Consider the following 15,394-nt stretch of genomic DNA (forward strand, 5'->3'; position numbering starts at 1 on the left):
TGGTTGTGAATGATGATTGTGGATATTTGGCTGTGTATGGTAGTGTGTGTGCGTATGTGACTGTGTACGTATGTGATGGTGTGTGTGGATATGCCTCTGCGAATGATATGTGTAGGTATGTGTCTGTTAATGGTTGTATGTGTGGTATGTGGCTGTGAAAGTTTGTATGTGTGGGTATGTGGCTGTGAATCATATGTGTTGGTATGTGGCTGCGAGTGATGGTATGCGTGTTGGCTGTGAATGATGGTATGTGTGTGTGTGGCTGTGAATTGTGGTATGTGTGTTTGTTGCTGTGAATGGTTTTATGTGTGGATATATGGCTGTGAATGGTATGTTTAGGTATGTGGCTGCGAGTGATGGTATGTGAGTGTATGTGGCTGTGAATGTTGGTATGTGTGAGTATGTGGTTGTTAGTGATGATATGTGTGAGTATGTGGTTGTTAGTGATGGTATTTGTGTGTATGTGGCTGCGAATGATGGTATGTTCGGGTATGTGGCTGTGAGTGATGGTACATATGTGTGTATGTGGCTGTAAATACTTGTATGTAGCTGTGAGTGGTGGTATTGGACCGTGAGTGTGGTAATAGGCTGCGAGTGATGGTATGTGGCTGTGAGTGGTGGTATTGATCTGTGAGTGATGGTATGTTGGGGTATGTGGCAGTAATAATGGTATGTAACTCTGAGTTATGGTATGTGGTGGCGTACGGCTGTGGGTGGTGTGTGGCGGTGTGTGATTGCCGGTGACGATGTGTGATGGTGTGTGAAATGCTGTGTGTTAACGTCTGGCCACCGAGGAGTCAGTATGTGGTGAAGAATGTCCACATGAGAGTCGGTATGTTGGTGAGTGTATCCGGACGAAATGTGGTGAGGAGAAACAGTCTGTGTAAGATGTCATCCAGGTTTCAATATCTGGCTCTTAGCTTCGGCCAGCCGGTCGTCAGCGTTACTCAGAGCCAGCTATCTTTAATATCTGCAGAGTATCCTGTCTCTAGGCAGTCAGTTAGCTTTTTCTGCCAACAGAGTCAGCTAACTTTATTTTTTTTTTTTTGCAAAGTCTTCTAAATATATACAGAGTCAGCTAGCTTTATTTCATTCAGGGAACAGCTGACTTTCCAGACACAGGCTCAGGTAGCTTTATCTTATGCTAGGAGCCTGGTAGCTTTACCGCGTGTAAAGACTGCCAGCTATACTTGATGATGAGCTATGTAGCTTTAATTATACAGAATGACATAGTCCGCATACATCATAACAAAATTAAAATTTAATTGATAATATATAACTTTGACCAGTGTAGCTTAGCAAGCTAAAATATATATGGTTAAGTTTAACAAGTTAGGTTGGTGTGCTAGAGTGCATAAAAATATTTTGAATTCCATGATAATTTTATTCGGATAATGTAGAATGTAAATTTATCGACAAAGAGTAATTAAACGAGAGCTCGGCTTGACGGGTCGACTGTTTAAAACGCTTGTGCACCAAGCGTTTTACTAGGAAAACCTGTTTAAATCGTCCAGATTCACTGCAAAATTAATGTTACTGGGCAGCGACTTTAAAAGTTTATAAGTCTGATATATAGGGGAGTGAGTGTGTTGATTTGGAAAGTGTTGAAATGGTGTTGTGTGGCAGTGTGTGGTAAGTGCCGCGGGCCCCACGCGGTCTGGGACAGCAGCAGTGTGGCAGTGTGTGGTAAGTGTGGCGGGCCCCAAGCGGTCTGGGACAGCGGCTGTGGGGCGAAGAGTTTAGTGTTCGCCACGCTGGCTCAGGTAGCAGCGGTGTAGCCAGTTTAGTGTTCTCCACGCTGACTGGCTGACAGGTCAGCAGTCTCGTGCTAACAACCTCGCTCACTCTAGCACAGTCATTTCTGTTAGTGTTCTCTTCTCGTGATATATAAGCGGTTCTATTTTCCAATTAATTCGGAAAGTTTTGATTGACATCCATATCTTGTATTTTTAAGTTAGGTAATATTCAGTATTAAGTTGTAATTCGTCGGCAAAGTTTAAAAATTATTTTTTTATTTCTATTTTTCAAAGGTCTGAGTTTCTGCGTTATTGTCAATAGAAATTCTGAGATGGTTCTCCCATAAATTGTAAATGGTATTTGAACGACAAGTGAAGAACACTGAACATGTTATTATCCAGTGTGTTAAGTGTGTGAACTAACTAGAGAACTGTAAGAACAGCGACAACCTAGTAGTCATCAGTGGTTATTATCGCAGGTGAGTACCTCCAGTAGGAGTACCTGTGTTTATACTGAATACTAAGCATGGACCACACAGCATCCCTCGTCTGTAATACTCAGGATGTACCCTACAGCATCCCTCCTCTATAATACTCAGGATGTACCCCACAGCATCCCTCCTCTATAATACTCCGGATGTACCCCACAGCATCCCTACTCTATAATACTCAGGATGTACCCCACAGCATCCCTCCTCCTTAATACTGAGGATGTACCCCACAGCATCCCTCCTATATAATACTCAAAATGTATTTCTCAGCATCCCTCCTCTATAATACTCAGGATGTACCCCACAGCATCCCTCCTCTATAATACTGAGGATGTACCCCACAGCATCCCTCCTCTATAATGCACAGGATGTACCCCACAGCATCCCTTATGTATAATACTCAGGATGTACCCCACAGCATCCCTCCTCTATAATATTCAGGATGTACCCCACAGCATCCCTCCTCTATAATACTCAGGATGTACCCCACAGCATCCCTCCTCTATAATACTCAGGATGTACCCCACAGAATCCCTCCTCTATAATACTGAGGATGTACCCCACAGCATCTCTCCTCTATAATACTCAGGATGTACCCCACAGCATCCCTCCTTCTTAATACTGAGGATGTACCCCACTGCATCCCTCTTCTATAATACTCAGGATGTACCCCACAGCATCCCTCCTCTATAATACTCAGGATGTACCCCACAGCATCCCTCCTCCATAATACTCAGGATGTACCCAACAGCATCCCTCCTCTATAATACTCAGGATGTACCCCACAGCATCCCTCCTCTATAATACTCAGGATGTACCGCACAGCATCCCTCCTCTATAATACTCATGATGTACCCTGCAGCATCCCTCCTCTATAATACTCAGGATGTACCCCACAGCATCCCTCCTCTATAATACTCAGGATGTACCCCACAGCATCCCTCATCTATAATACTCATGATGTACCCCACAGCATCCCTCCTCTATAATACTCAGGATGTACCCCACAGCATCCCTCCTCTATAATACTCAGGATGTAACCCACAGCATCCCTCCTCTATAATACTCAGGATGTACCCCACAGCATCCCTCCTCTATAATACTCAGGATGTACCCCACAGCATCCCTCCTCTATAATACTCAGGATGTACCCCACAGCAACCCTCCTCTATAATACTCAGGATGTACCCCACTGCATCCCTCCTCTATAATACTCAGGATGTACCCCACAGCATCCCTCCTCTATAATACTCAGGATGTACCTCACAGCATCCCTCCTCTATAATACTCAGGATGTACCCTACAGCATCCCTCCTCTATAATACTCAGGATGTACCCCACAGCATCCCTCCTCTATAATACTCATGATGTACCCTACAGCATCCCTCCTCTATAATACTCAGGATGAACCCCACAGCATCCCTCCTCTATTAATTCTCAGGATGTACCCTACAGCATCCCTCCTCTATAATACTCAGGATGTACCCCACAGCATCCCTCCTCTATAATACTCATGATGTACCCTACAGCATCCCTCCTCTATAATACTCAGGATGTACCCCACAGCATCCCTCCTCTATAATACTCAGGATGTACCCCACAGCATCCCTCCTCTATAATACTCAGGATGTACCCCACAGCATCCCTCCTCTATAATACTCAGGATGTACCCCACAGCATCCCTCCTCTATAATACTCATGATGTACCCCACGGCATCCCTCCTCTATAATACTGAGGTTGTACCCCACAGGATCCCTCCTCTATAATACTCATGATGTACCCTACAGCATCCCTCCTCTATAATACTCATGATGTACCCTGCAGCATCCCTCCTCTATTAATTCTCAGGATGTACCCTACAGCATCCCTCCTCTATAATACTCAGGATGTACCCCACAGCATCCCTCCTCTATAATACTCATGATGTACCCTACAGCATCCCTCCTCTATAATACTCATGATGTACCCTACAGCATCCCTCCTCTATTAATTCTCAGGATGTACCCTACAGCATCCCTCCTCTATAATACTCAGGATGTACCCCACAGCATCCCTCCTCTATAATACTCATGATGTACCCTACAACATCCCTCCTCTATAATACTTAGGATGTACCCCACAGCATCCCTCCTCTATAATATTCAGGATGTACCTCACAGCATCCCTCCTCTATAATACTCAGGATGTACCCCACAGCATCCCTCCTCTATAATACTCATGATGTACCCCACAGCATCCCTCCTCTATAATACTGATGATGTACCCCACAGCATCCTTCCTCTATTAATTCTCAGGATGTACCCTACAGCATCCCTCCTCTATAATACTCAGGATGTACCCCACAGCATCCCTCCTCTATAATACTCATGATGTACCCTACAGCATCCCTCCTCTATAATACTCATGATGTACCCTACAGCATCCCTCCTCTATTAATTCTCAGGATGTACCCTACAGCATCCCTCCTCTATAATACTCAGGATGTACCCCACAGCATCCCTCCTCTATAATACTCATGATGTACCCTACAGCATCCCTCCTCTATAATACTCATGATGTACCCCACAGCATCCCTCCTCTATAATACTCATGATGTACCCCACAGCATCCCTCCTCTATAATACTCAGGATGTACCCCACAGCATCCCTCCTCTATAATACTCATGATGTACCCCACAGCATCCCTCCTCTATAATACTCATGATGTACCCCACAGCATACCTCCTCTATAATACTCAGGATGTACCCCACAGCATCCCTCCTCTATAATACTCATGATGTACCCTACAGCATCCCTCCTCTATAATACTCATGATGTACCCCACAGCATCCCTCCTCTATAATACTCATGATGTACCCCACAGCATCCCTCCTCTATAATACTCAGGATGTACCCCACAGCATCCCTCCTCTATAATACTCATGATGTACCCCACATCATCCCTCCTCTATAATACTCATGATGTACCCCACAGCATCCCCGATAAGAGACACAGAATTAGTTACCTGATTGTTTTCCCACTATATTTTTCTTACTCCAACTTTTCATTTTTGTTTCACTTGTAACTCGAGGCGGCCTCGTTCAATAGGCTTAAAATATTCATTGTTGGTGTACGGTAAGTAGAAGAAAATTCCAGGAGCAACTGGCATATGCAAGTGTCATATGACCAAAGTTAATGAACAAGTTTCAAGCATCCAGAAATGAACTAGTTTCCAGCAAACAGAAATGAACTAGTTTCCAGCATCCAGAAATGAACTAGTTTCCAGCATCCAGAAATGAACTAGTTTCCAGCATCCAGAAATGAACTAGTTTCCAGCATCCAGAAATGAACTAGTTTCCAGCATCCAGAAATGAACTAGTTTCCAGCATCCAGAAATGAACTAGTTTCCAGCATCCAGAAATGAACTAGTTTCCAGCATCCAGAAATGAACTAGTTTCCAGCATCCAGAAATGAACTAGTTTCCAGCATCCAGAAATGAACTAGTTTCCAGCATCCAGAAATGAACTAGTTTCCAGCATCCAGAAATGAACTAGTTTCCAGCATCCAGAAATGAACTAGTTTCCAGCATCCAGAAATGAACTAGTTTCCAGCATCCAGAAATGAACTAGTTTCCAGCATCCAGAAATGAACTAGTTTCCAGCATCCAGAAATGAACTAGTTTCCAGCATCCAGAAATGAACTAGTTTCCAGCATCCAGAAATGAACTAGTTTCCAGCATCCAGAAATGAACTAGTTTCCAGCATCCAGAAATGAACTAGTTTCCAGCATCCAGAAATGAACTAGTTTCCAGCATCCAGAAATGAACTAGTTCCCAGCATCCAGAAATGAACTAGTTTCCAGCATCCAGAAATGAACTAATTTCCAGCATCCAGAAATGAACTAGTTTCCAGCATCCAGAAATGAACTAGTTTCCAGCATCCAGAAATGAACTAGTTTCCAGCATCCAGAAATGACGCTGATAACTTCAATAAGCCTCTTAGGCAGAACTTCAAATGTTCAAATATATTTTTGTGAGAGTGGAGAGTGAAGGTCTAGTGTGTAGGAACACATCTAACAATTATATGTGTAAAAGATGGTGAAATTTTTATTCTTATTAAATCCATCGAAATATATTTGAGCCTGTTTCTTGTGAACGGCTTCAATATTTAATGGCTGATGCACCTTACGTTCAGGATAAAGCCTATTAAGGTAAGTTTGAGGGAGGGGAAATTTATCTACGTAAGAAATTAGTTGATACAGTCTTGAAGTCACTGAGGTCTGTGCGATAACTGGAGAATGAATCATCAAATCGGCTTTAAATTTTCATCCCGGTGTGTTTTCAGGAACGTAACGATCACGTTCTTATTGGATTCGTAAATCCCAACTTGCCGATTCTATTACATAAATAGAGTTATTGATTTACATTCAGTAACTAAAGAATAACTCGACTTATTGACTTCAAAATGTGAACACTGATGTATTAAATAAGAAGGATGACATCCTATAAGAAGGGTGACATCAAATAAGGTTGATATCCTACAATAAGGTTGATATCCTACAATAAGGTTCATATCCTACAATAAGGTTCATATCCTGTAAGAAGTTTTACAATCTATAACAAGGGTGAAATTCTATAAGAAGGTTGACATTCTATATGAACAGTAACATCCAACAAGGTTGACATCCTATAAGAAGGTTGACAACCTATAAAAAGGGTGACATCCTAAAAGGATGACATCTTATAAGAAGGTTGACATCCTATAAGAAGGGTGATATCCTATAAGGTTGACATCCTATAAGAAGGGTGACATCCTATAAGGCTGACATCCTATAAGAAAGATATCCCATTAAATGGGTGACATTCTGTAAGGGTGACATCCTATAAAGGTGACATCCTAGACGGTTTACATCTTATAAGAAGGTTGACATCCTACAAGATGGGGGACATACTATAAGAAGATTGACATCCTGTAAGAGGGTTGACATCCAGTAAGAAAGTTGACATCCTATAAGATGTTTGACATTCTATAAGAAGGGTGACATCAGAAAAGAAGGTTGACATCCTATATAAAGAGTGATATCAAGTAAGGTTGACGTCCTATAACAAGGGTGACATCCTATAAGAACTTTGACATCCATTAAGAAGGGTGACATCCTACAAGGTTCACATCCTACAAGGTTGACATCCTATAAGAGGGTTGGCATCCTGTAAAAAGGGAAACATCCCAAAAGGGTGACATCCTATAAGGTTGACATCCTATAATAAGGCCGAAATTCCATGAAAAGTTTGACATCCTATTAGAAGGGTGACATCCTATAAGATTGGCATCCTATAAGATGGTTGACATCATATAAGAAGGTTGACATCCTATAAGAAGGGTGACATCCTATAGGGTTGACATCCTATAAGAAGGTTGATATCCTATAACGAAGGTGACCTATACGAAGGTTGACAACGTATAAGAAGGGTGACATCAAAAAAGGTTGACAGCCTATAAGATGGGTGACATCCTAAAAGAAGGTTGACATCCTATAAGATGGGTTACATATAAGAAGGTTGATATCCAATAAGAAAGGTGACATCTATAAGGCTGACATCCTATAAGAAGGTTGACACCTTACTAGAAGGGTGACATCCTATACGACGATTGACATCCTATAGGAAGGTTGACATCCTATAAGAGGGGGTCATATCAAATAAGGTTGACATCTTGTAAGGATGACATCCTATAAGACAGTTGACATCCTACAAGAAGGGTGACACCCAATAAGGTTTACTTCCTATAAGAAGGTTGAATTCCTATAAGAAATGTGACATCCTATTAAGAAGGTTGACATCCTATAATAAGAGTGACGTCAAATAAGGTTGACATCCTATAAGAAGGGTGACATCCTATAAGAAAGTTGATATCCTATAAGAAAGGTGACTTCCTATAAGGCTGACATCCTATAAGAAGGTTGACACCCTATAAGAAAGGTGACATCCTATAAGAAGATTGACATCCTATAAGAAGGCTGACGTCCTATGAGAGGGGGTCATATCAAATAAGGTTGACATCCTATAAGGTTGACATCCTATAAGACGGTTGACATCCTACAAGAAGGGCGACATCCTATAAGGTTGACATCTTATAAGAAGGGTGACATCCTATAAAATGGGTGACATCCTATATGGGTGATATCCTATAAAATGGGTGACATTCTATAAGGTCATCCCATAGGGGTGACATCTTATAAGGTTGACATCCTATAAGGCAGTTGATATCTTTTAAGAAGGTGATATCCGATAAGGGTGACATCCAATAAGAAATTTGACATCCTATAAGAAGGGTGATATACTATAAGTAGGGTGACATACCATAAGAGACTTCACATCTTATAAGAAGGGTGACATCAAATAAGATTGATATCCTATAAGAAGGTTGACATCCTATAAGAAGGGTGACATCACATAATGAGGGTGACATCCTATAAGAAGGGTGACATCCTATAAAAAAGTTGACATCCTTTAAGAAGGGTGAAATCCTAAAAGAAAGTTGACATTCTATAAGGGTGACATCCTAATAGTTGATCATCCTATAGAAGGGTGGCATACTATAAGAAGATTGACATTCTATAAGAAGGTTGACATCTTAAGAGAAGATTGAAATCCTATAAGAAGGGTTACATACTGTAAGATGGGTGATATCCTATAAGGTTGACATCCCATAAGGTTGATATCCAGTAAGAAGGGTGACAACCTATACGAAGGTTGACATCCTAAAAGAAGGCTGACTCCTGCAAAATGGGTGACATCTTATAAGGTTGAAATCCTATGAGATGGTTGACATCCTATAAGAAGGTTGACATCCTCTAAGAAGGGTGACATCCTATAAGGTTGACATCCTATAAGAAGGTTAACATACTATTAGAAGGGTGACATCCTATAAGAAGGACGAGAGCCTATAAGAAGGGTGACGTCAAATAAGGTTGACATCCTCTAAGAAGGAGGACATCCTATAAGAAGGTTGATATCATATAAGAAGGGTGACATCCTATAATGTTGAAATCCTATAGGAAGGTTGACACTATAAGAAGGGTGACATCCTATAAGAAGGTTGACATTCTATAAGAGGGGGTCATATCAAATAAGGATAGTATCCTATAAGAAGGATGACATCCTATAAGAAGAGCGACATTCTATATGCTTGGCATCCTACAAGAAGGGTGATATCATGTAAAATGAGAGATATCCTAAAAGGATACATCCTATAAGGTTGACATCCTATAAGAACGTTGACATCCTTTAAGAAGGCTGACATACTATAAGAAGTTTGACATCCTATAAGAAGGTTGACATCCTTTAAGAAGTCTGACATACTATAAGAAGGTTGACATCCTATAAGGGTGACATCCGATAAGAAAGTTAACATCCTATAAGATGGGTGACATAATATAAAAAGGTTGACATCTTATAAGGAGGGTCACATCAAATAAGGATGATATATACGAAGCTTAACATCCTATAAGAAGGCTGACATCCCATAAGAAGGATGACATCCTATAAGAAGGTTTGACATCCAATAAGAAGGGTGAAATCCGATAAGAAGGTTGGCATCTATAAGAAGGATGACATCCTATAAGAAAGTTGACGTCTTATAAGAAGGGTGACATACTATAAGAAGGGTGACTTCCTATAAGGTTGACATCCTATAAGAATGGTGACATTCTATAAGAAGCTTGACATCATAAAAGAAGGGTGACATCCTATAAGAAGCTTGACATCCTATAAGAAGATTGACATCCTTTAAGAAGGGTGACTTCCTATAAGGTTGACATCCTATAAGAAGGGTGACATCTTATAACGTTTACATCGTATAAGAAGGGTGACATCCTATACGAAGGTCGACAGCCTATAAGAAGGGTGACGTCGAATAAGGTTGACATCCTATAGGAAGGTTGACGTCCTATAAGAAGGTTTGCATCCTCTAAGAAGGGTGACATCCTGTAAGAAGGTTGGTATCCTATAAGAAAGGTGACATCCTATACGGTTGACATCCTATAAGGTTGACATCCTATAAGAGGGGATCATATCAAATATGGTTGACATCCTATTAGAAGGTTGACTTCTTATAAAAAGATTGACGTCCTCTAATAAGGTTGACATCTTTTAAGAAGGGTGACATACAATAAGGACATAGACATCCTATAAGGGTGACATCCGATAAGAAAGTTGACATCTTATAAGAAGGGTGACATCAAATAAGGTTGATATCCCATAAGAAGGTTGACATCCCTTAAGAAGGGTGACATCCTATAAGAAGGTTGACATCCTATAAGATGGCTGAAATCCTATAAGAAGTTTGACATCCTATAAGAAGTGTGACATCCTTTAAGAAGGTTGACATCCTATATGAAGTGTGACATCAAATAAGGTTGATATCCCATAAGAAGGTTGACATCCCTTAAGAAGGGTGACATCCTATAAGAAGGTTGACATCCTATCAGATGGCTGAAATCCTATACGAAGTTTGACATCCTATAAGAAGGGTGACATCCTATAAGAAGCTTGACATCCTATAAGAAGATTGACATCCTATAAGAAGGGTGACTTCCTATAAGGTTGACATCCTATAAGAAGGGTGACATCTTATAACGTTTACATCCTATAAGAAGGGTGACATCCTCTACGAAGGTTGACATCCTATAAGATGGCTGAAATCCTATAAGAAGTTTGACATCCTATAAGGGTGACACGCTTTAAGAAGGTTGACATCCTATAAGAAGGGTGAAATCCTATAAGAAGGTTGACATCCTATAAAAAAGGTGACATCGTTTAGGAAGGGTGACATTCTATAAACAGGTTGGCATCCTATAAGGGTGACATCCTAAAAGTTGACATCCTATAAGAAGGGTGACATACTATAAGGAGATTGACATTCTGTAAGAAGGTTGACATCCTATAGGAAGGGTGACTTCTATAAGAAGGGTGACATCAAATAAGGTTGACCTTCTATAAGAAGGTTGACGTCCTATAAGAAGGTTTACATTCTATAAGATTGGTGACATAAGAAGAGTGACATCCTATAAGAAGAGTGACATAAGAAGAGTGACAAAAGAAGGTTGACATCGTATAAGAAGGATGACATAAGATGAGTGACATCCTATAAGAAGGGTGACATCCTATAAGAAGGGTGACATCCTATAAGAAGGTTGACATCGTATAAGAAGGATGACATAAGAAGAGTGACATCCTATAAGAAGGGTGATGTACGAAGAGTGACATTTTACAACTTTAGTCTCTAATGGTGAAAATTTGATATTCTAATGAACCTGTTAACAGTCGTAGAATAAATGATTTTAGAGAAATAATTGGAAAAAAAAACGTTTTTCCTGATGGTCAGCAGATATTCATTGTTTGCAGACTTTAAGAAAAAGAAAACATAGGTTTCAGTCTGAGCTAAAAATACCAATTTTATTTCCTGTATTGTCTCTTCCCTGTCGGATTGAAACCTTTTTGTACTGGTGTATCTAAGTGTTAATTTTTCTGTATTTAATCTGGGCTTCGTTTGTGCTAATTGGAGGGTTTTATGGAACGTGTTTTTATAATTTGATAATCTTAAGACACAAAGTCAAATGTTTTTTCTTAGTAGTATTGTTTAGAATTTTTAAATAGATTATTATTGAAAAAAAATACTAAATATTGGAAAAGATTGTGTTATAGATTCTCAAAAGTTTAGTAAACTTTTGAAAGTACATAGTTATGAGCAGTGCTCTTGTTGTTCCCTAACTTAGAACATAGTTATGACCAGTGTTCTTGATATTCAATAACTTAGAACATAGTTATGACCAGTGCTCTTGTTATTCACTAACTTAGAACATAGTTATGAGCAGTGTTCTTGTTCACTAACTTAAAACATAGTTATGACCAGTGTTCTTGTTATTCACTAACTTAGAACAAGTCCTCTATTTATAGCTCCAAAATGTCTTATCTATTAATCTTCATATTTTCAACCTTGGTCTACTACTGCTTCAGGAAGGTTTGTGGAGGAATTCCCCTGCAGGGAGGATCCTTGACGCTGGCGAGGGGCTCTTGATATAGGGAATTGATCTGTGCTCCAGTTCTCTGAATTGAGCCTGAATATCTACCATCCCCTCTCACCCCCCGAGGCGCTGTATAATCCTACTGGTTTAGCGTTTCTCCCTGACTATAATAAAAATAAAATGGAGGAATTGATAACTGCAGTTGTTTTTTTTGCTTTATTTTATATTCACATCTCCTGGAATTGATCGCCTTCAAAATTAAAATATAAATAATTAGTAACATTTTGTGGTACAAAACTTAATTATGTTTCTTGAAGAGGGTGCTTTAATGCTAGTGAAGGTCTCTTGATCCTAGGAACGGGACTTGTTCTTCAGTTGCTTGGACCGAAACGTCGTCGTAAGCTCCTCTCTTCTTTGTACGGTTATTTGTGTATCGTTCCAATCACGGTATTGTGCCTTTATTTTTATTTGTGTGTGTCATGTTTTTCACGGACGCTATTATGACCTCACCTCAGTGGCATCCTCCTTTAAGACAGACCATCATATGAAATCAATGAAACGTTTCATGAGCTATTGGAAACACAGGTACTTTAAAAGGCCTGTTGTGCCTGCTAGTTAATAACGTATACCATAGGTGAAATCAATAGAACAATCAAGAATAATGACAAAAGAAAACGCTCGATGCTAGTTAGCTTTTTAAGTACTTGTACATTCCCACCAGAAAACTTATTTACAAATATGAACAAAAGATACAGTAGACGTAACAAATACTATAATACAAGTAGGGTTTGAATAAAGAGAGGAAATGTGCAAACAGGCTAGCATTACGTCTCTAAATCATATTTATCAGCAGTCTTCTTTGTGGAAAGAGGCCCTCTGGATAACACTCTTAGAAACCCCGCACCTCCTAATCTCCAAGCTATGAATTCTCTGCATTGTACTCACACCGCACTTTGCCCTCAGACACAACATCTCCACTGCCTCCAGCTTTCTCCTTGTTGCAACATTCAATGCCCATGCTTCTCACTCATACAAGAGCGTTGGTACCACTATACTCTCATACATTCCCCTCTTTGCTTCTATGGAAAACGTATTTTGTCTCCTCAGACTCCTCAGTGCTCCACTCACCTTTTTCCCCTCATCAGTTATATGATTCACCTCATCTTTCGTAGATCCATCTGCTGACAAGTCCACTCCCAAATATCTGAATACATTCACTTCCTCCATACTCCCTCCCTCCAATCTGAAATCCAATCTTTCATTACCTAATTTTTTTGTTATCCTCATCACCTTACTCTTTTCTAAGTTCTCCCCTCTTCCTAATCTCGAAGCTGTTAAGCATTTGCATAATATTTACGCCACACACTGCCCTCAGACACGACATCTCCACTGTCTCCAGCCTTCTTGTTGCAACATTCACGAACATAAGAGCGGTGGTATCACCCACCTTCTTCCCGTCGTCAGTTCAGTGGCTTATCTCATCTCTCATAGAACCGTCATGCCTATAAGCTCACTCAAAGATATATTAACATATTTACTTCCATCATACAACCTACCTCCAATCTATTATCCATAATACTTTACTTTCAATAACCTTCCACCTACTATTCCATTCACTTGCAGCATCTGCCACATTGCTTCCCTATCTACCTTATCATACGCCTTTTTAAAATCCGTAAACGCAATGAAAAGTTCCATACCTTTATATAAATATTTTTCAAAATATATTTCATCCGAAATATATGATGGAAATCTATTCCTAATTAAACAGTAACATGGAGCAATATGGGGAACGCGGACCAATGTGAAGCCATGACCTCACTATCCAATAACCTTCGACTTTAAAGGGGAAATAAGAATTTTCGTAATTATACATACGAGCTTTTTTAATGGTATATAATCGAGGGGGAAACACACTCCAGCCAATTAAAAATTTTCAATTCTATCTCTTCCTTAGTGGATCTCTCATTTTTTTTTTATTATTTTTTTCTTAAACGTTTTTAGTGCCCAGCTTGAAACCCTATGTTAACATCACTGAGTGGATGTTGCATTAGTCCATAAAATAACTGTACATGTTTATCTATAATATATAACAATAACCAGAACTAAAATTATATGATATAAATATTATAATGCTACTTAAAGACATGTAGTATTATAGAGCTCTCAGAAGACGTATTATATAGCTGCCATAATATGATATATTATTAAGCCGTCAGAAGACATGGGATAGTAAAGAGTACACAAGAGGGGATAATATAGAGCTTCTACAGGTGCTAGTAATGTGTTTGTAAGTGCAAATTTTTAAAACTATTAAGAATTTTCTGTGCTTACACTTAGGTTACCTGAGCAATTGTCAAGACAGTCCCAACAATACAAATAACAAAAAGGGTGGGGATCGAACCATGGCAGGTATTACGAACACAGGTAATAAATGAACTGTGAGACCTGTTCGTAACGGGAACTGGAGCCAACACACTCAGCAGTAGACTATAATGTATGTTTTCCTTCATTCACTATATACAGGAATGTCCAGTATGTACAATATGTACTGATAGAACAGTAAGTGTACACCACGGTGACAGATGGCAAAGAAGAAGCCACAGAGAGTGCATTGCACTCAACCAGCAGGTAGGCAAGTCTGCCAATGCTTACCACAAATGAACCACGTTGCTTCAGCTTTGGCGGGCTTGCCTGTAATTGGTCAATGAACCAAGGTACTGATTTAACGATGGGTACCCTGTTGATTGTTAAACCCTTTGCACCCGGTTCGCTGGTTGGGAGGCAGCCTATACGGGAGTGTGACATACGCCAAATAATCTGTATCATACTCTTGCATGCCACAGTAGGTGAGTACTGAAACTCACAGGTCAGTGCATTAATCACTCAACCAGCTGGATAGTCATACGGAGGTTGGCATGGGCTACCACTATGGCCATAAATGCAGGTTATTACAGACGAATTCCACACCAGCGTGGCTGTGTCGTACTCTAGCTCAAGTCCCTTCAAAATTACCATCGTGACTCATGAAATGGTAATAACACGATTGTCAGGCTGATGTGGGATTCGTCTGTGTAAACCTCTCCCAACGGTGGTGCATGGAAATATACCAAGTTGGAGGAATCTTATTAGAACCATGTGGGCGAGTGGTAACGCATTGGC

The 15,394-nt window shown here is 40.0% G+C and overlaps 1 long non-coding RNA gene across 2 annotated transcripts in view; it reads left to right on the top strand.

Moving 5' to 3' along the window:
* Positions 1-1,700: 1,700 nt before the first annotated feature.
* LOC128688216 (uncharacterized) overlaps positions 1,701-15,394 on the top strand; it is a 249,666-nt gene continuing 235,972 nt past the window's right edge. Inside the window, exons 1-2 of one of the 2 annotated variants that reach the window (XR_008406963.1) lie at positions 1,701-1,813; positions 2,031-2,215. This is a non-coding gene — a long non-coding RNA (uncharacterized lncRNA). Of the gene's footprint in view, positions 1,864-2,030; positions 2,216-15,394 lie in introns of both variants that reach the window. The other variant, XR_008406964.1, reaches the window with a different exon arrangement.

This window comes from Cherax quadricarinatus, chromosome 19 (genome assembly GCF_038502225.1).
Source record: "Cherax quadricarinatus isolate ZL_2023a chromosome 19, ASM3850222v1, whole genome shotgun sequence".
NCBI lineage: Eukaryota > Metazoa > Arthropoda > Malacostraca > Decapoda > Parastacidae > Cherax > Cherax quadricarinatus.